Source organism: Watersipora subatra, chromosome 3 (assembly GCF_963576615.1).
Source record: "Watersipora subatra chromosome 3, tzWatSuba1.1, whole genome shotgun sequence".
Classification (NCBI taxonomy): domain Eukaryota; kingdom Metazoa; phylum Bryozoa; class Gymnolaemata; order Cheilostomatida; family Watersiporidae; genus Watersipora; species Watersipora subatra.
In genome coordinates, this window is record NC_088710.1 from 61597192 (window position 1) to 61602356 (window position 5165).

General features: G+C 32.7%; 1 long non-coding RNA gene across 1 annotated transcript; it reads left to right on the forward strand.

Moving 5' to 3' along the window:
- The first annotated feature begins 2291 nt into the window (after positions 1 to 2291).
- On the forward strand, positions 2292 to 3246 carry LOC137392016 (uncharacterized). The gene is made up of 4 exons (XR_010978201.1): positions 2292 to 2374; positions 2525 to 2593; positions 2858 to 2923; positions 3217 to 3246. It is a non-coding gene; the product is annotated as an uncharacterized lncRNA (long non-coding RNA).
- Positions 3247 to 5165: the final 1919 nt, after the last annotated feature.

Consider the following 5165-nt stretch of genomic DNA (forward strand, 5'->3'; position numbering starts at 1 on the left):
TAGCTGAATGTATATATTATTTATTCTGAATACTTGTAGCTGAATGCATACATAATTTATTCTGAATACTTGTAGCTGAATGTATATATTATTTATTCTGAGTACTTGTAGCTGAATGCATACATCATTTATTCTGAGTACTTGTAGCTGAATGTATATATTATTTACTCCGAATACTTGTAGCTGAATGTATATTTTATTTCTTCTGAATACTTGAAGCGAAGAAATAATATATACATTCAGCTACAAGTACTCAGAATAAATAGTATATACATTCAGCTACAAGTACTCAGAACACAAGTATTCAGAATAAATAATGTATGCATTCAGCTACAAGTATTCAGAATAAATAATATATACATTCAGCTACTAAATTTCCGTCGTGAGTCCAGTCTGTCAGGAATGTCTTTCTTCTATGATATTCATCGATCATTAAAGATTCACGTTCGTCGATGGATAGATTTTCATTAACATACTTGAGTTAATCTTTTGGAGATTTCTGTTCAAGCTCTTTTTGTATACTCAGTGATATAAGTGAATTGTAATTATCTGGGTACTGAGGAATCGTCATCCTAGAATGATGAAATCAAATTGTAAAATATCTTCTCTGAAGTATATATGCATAGTCAATTTACATTCTAACTACATCATTCAGTTTTTTTATCTTACACTCAATAGAAAGTTCAGATTATTTAATGAATGTGTTTTCTGCTTCACTACTCCTCATTGAGATTTCCATACACAGTGAGATACAAAACCTACACTTCAACAAATTCACTTCACTTCAAAATCAGTCAAAATTGAAAGGGGGATTGAAAACTTGTATAATATTCGATGCAACATCATGATATCGTTCCGAAGAATCCTTAGTTGATGTCGTAAACATTTTCTGAATTTTTATTCGTTTGGGGATGAATGTATTTTGACATATCTTTTGAGGATTGAACTCTTCTTAAATAAAGTTGAACAAACTAAGCAGATATATTTATCAGTTGAAACGAATGATACAATTCTTTGTGAAAACTTGAACAGCTGTGAGGCAGAATTCCAGATGTAAAATTTAAAAACTCATTTTACTATTCTCTCTACTATTATTCAATTATTAAAACTTTCCACCAATTAATTCTAAAACAACTTACCCCGTCTGATTTGCTCCACTCTCCTTCTGAATGGGTAGTTTTCGGATAGATTTCCTCTCTATATTCAAAGTTCAGAGAGATATAATCCAAACTTCTGAGAGAAGATTATATGTAGATATCCAAAATTTGAGATATATAATCCAGTCAGTCATAGAAATATTTCGAAGATCTGAGAATATCGATTTAATTAGATGAAGTGTTCCAAACTGTATCTTCTATATATGAAATAATTTTATAACTTCAACTTCTGTTTCATGTATATTAACTACAAGGAAAAAAATTATCAACATTGATGAGTCCATCAAGCTTGGCTGTATTTATACTAGTCAAGTTCAAGGAGGTGGAATCTTCACAAAAGCTATAAATTACTTCTAATCCAACTTGTCTCACTCAATTTTCGCGAAATTGAATTTCGCGAAAGTGAATTTCGCGAAAATGGATTTTTCGAAATTACACATTATATACATGTATATATATTATATAGGCAACTTTCGCGAACTTGAAGTTCGCGAAAGTGAATTTCGCAAAATTGGATTTCGCAAAAATACACATTATATATATATTATATAGTCAACTTTCGCGAAATTGAATTTCGCGAAAGTGAATTTCGTGAAATTGGATTTCGCGAAATTACACATTATATATATTATATACTCAACTTTCGCGAAATCGAATTTCGCGAAAGTGAATTTCGCGAAATTGGATTTCGCGAAATTACATATTATATATATTACATAGTCAACTTTCACGAACTTGGATTTCGCGAAAGTGAGTTTCGCGAAATTGGATTTCGCGAAAATACACATTATATATATTATATAGTCAACTTTCGCGAAATTGAATTTCGCGAAAGTGAATTTCGCGAAATTGGATTCCGCGAAATTACACATATATATTATATAGTCAACTTTCGCGAAATTGAATTTCGCGAAAGTGAATTTCGTGAAAACTGTTTAGCTGATTTTACAATTTCGTGAACATAAATTACACAAATTTAATGAACCATAACATTGCTTCTACTTACTATATAAGCAACGAGAAAGAATAAGTTTTTCATCTCATTTTATTTATAATAGTTTACAATGTGTGCTCGAGACAAAAACGTGGATAGACTCCTAACTCAGACAAAATGCATCGACACGTGTGTTGAGATATGGGGCTACTGCCCTTGGGGTAGAGAGGTAGATCCTGAAAAACAGAAGGCTTTTCGAAACAAGATCAAGCTTCAAAAGAAAGTAAGTATTACATTATAATATTTTACTAAATTATATTTTTGATTAAAGGAAACTTGAGAATATAAACTACATATTAAATATATTTCGAATTATAGGGTTTGCTTAAATGAAACAATTAAATTATACAAAGTAATTTGGAAATTATTGTAGAAATCATTGGTCATGCAGCGACAAAGAGAAGAATTATTTTGTAACTTCGATGTTACATTGACTTTAAAAGTAAGTATTACATTATATTTATTTCGTCTAATATCGTTGTATAATGATAAAACATGTAACTAAAGATCAAATACATTCAACAAAATTCACTCCAATTGGTATGTAGGAATGTTAAAATGAGTAACAGTCTGTGAAAACAGTAATTAATATTTGTATAACTTCACTTTAAAACAAAAGGTGTTGGAATTGAAATTCAAAGTAAGACCTGACTGTGTTTTAATTTGTCTGCGTATTCTACTCTGACTATAATCATTGCAATTGTAGGATCCTGGGTATCAGCGAACTAAATATAGACCTTTTCGGAGAAGGGTTTATAAATTTGAATCTTCAGTAAGTAGCACATTATATTTATTTCTTTGTTTTAACTGAATATCCTCCTCTGTCTGTGTGTCCTAGTCTGACTATGTGATGTAACATATTTGTTTTTCTTATTGTCTGTATGTCCTACTCTAGCTGATTGCATATCCTATTCTGTCTGCATTACATCTTGCATATCATTCTATGATTCGATGACTAATGCAATTGAAATTTACAATTTAAGTTGGAGTCCATTGTGAATGTAGAGTCTACTATCTCAACAAGGTTATAGTAAACCATCCTGACTGTAATCATTGCAATTGCAGGCTCCCGTATCTCAACAGGAAGATTCCATTCAAAAAAAAGATGGATCTTCTTCAGTAAGTAAGTATTACATTATATTTGTTTTTTAGTTTGAATGAATGATCTAATCTGTCTGTATGACTTACTTTTACTATATCTCACTAAAAATAATGTATGTTTTGATTGTAGACAGTTCATTCTCTTTCGTCAATGAAAGAAGAAGAAAATTGGGGTTGAATGATATTCAATATTCAATAGTCTTTTTTTATATTATGTTTTAGCATTTTTATATACAAAACTTTTATTCAATAACATATCCATTGATAGTAAGTTTAAATTCCTATGATATATCATCAAATAAACTATATAAAATTTAATCATAATAACATTTCCTTAACTAATTACTGTCTTGATATACAGAGTTTATAATCTTTGTTTAATTTCTCTCTGAATTCCTTCAGATTGCACGCTCCGTCAATCGTGAAAAGTTTTAATCCTGATGAAGACTTAGAGTTCATGTAAATCTCACTTCGATCCAATATCATGAGAGCTGGTGTCAACCATTGAAATGATGAGGGAATGTTATACTTTTGAGGTTCGATGATCGAACATAATGCCACACGCTCTCCCTTACGTTCAACGAAGAATTGCAACGCAATCTCACAATTGTCATTTTCTTCAGACTTATTTGCTTGTATTACTTCTAACGAAGCTGAAATATCCAAAACTTTTAGATCAATCCATTTCCATGGTTCTTGCATTTCCTCGGATTTAAAAACTGTTGCAATAGGTGACGTAATTTTCTCATCTCCTTCCATATAATTTTCCTTGGATTCGAATAACCGCTTTACTACCGAACTTTTTCTTGATGATCTTCGTAATGACGTAGTTCTGTTCAATCTAGACTTGGTTGGTCTTCTACACTGTCTTTGTTTCATATTCAATTGGGGAGTTCTTTCAGAAATATTGTCGATATTCATACTATTGGAAGTTGACTCCTCAGAAGCTCCAGTAACAATCAACACTAACTAATAATACTTCATCAATTTATACATTATCTTTAAAAAAGTAGTGGATCCATAACAGTGATGGATAATTTCAGAATTTATGAAGACGTTGCCTTCGAGATATGCCCTTTCGTTGAAAGAGAATTATCCGGGTATCATTATATACAAGGGGCTAGTAACATCTCACAATACTCGCGAATACTACGATGTAGTAGTCATGGGACATGAAGAAGCAAGCAGATTTTACGAGAGTTCGGCACAATGCAAAAAGGATCCTGCTATCATAACTATTTCCGATGACGATGAGTGATTGATGAACAACTCGATACAAACTTCGTTTTAAAAATTGTACATGAACATTTTCTTATATATATTCAATGTTTCATTTATACTATATTATCCCGCGAGATCCACTCCGGAAAACCAACCAGCCCTCGATGTCCCAGATATTCACCCCCCCCCACTAATCCACCGATAATCCGCGACGATTCGGCCGACTAATCCGCAACGATTCCCCGACTAATCCCGCGATAATCCACGTTTAATCGGATGACTCATCCCCCACTAATCGGATGACTCATCCACAGATAATCCGCCGATTACGCCGGGAGCGAATCCATACCCCCTCGAATTCAACCCCCTACTCTACACCACAATTTCCCCCCAAACCCCAACATCTCATTCAACTCCACGCAATTCAATCTACACCCCTAGCCAATTTAATTCGCAACCCCCTTTTTCTATCCCCCCGCTGGATCCGTCACTTTTTTGTGTAGATCTGCTCTCTACATACTACTCTCGGTCGCTTGGCGGTTCATTTGCCGGTCTTAATTTTGATAAAAGCAAGGCTTGGCAAGTTTTAATAACGATTTTCGGCCAAATTAATCTGTCTATTTGTGTATAATCCAAACAGATGGGTAAGGTTTAGGAATATGTCGACAATTTTCAAAGACTTGGTAACATAT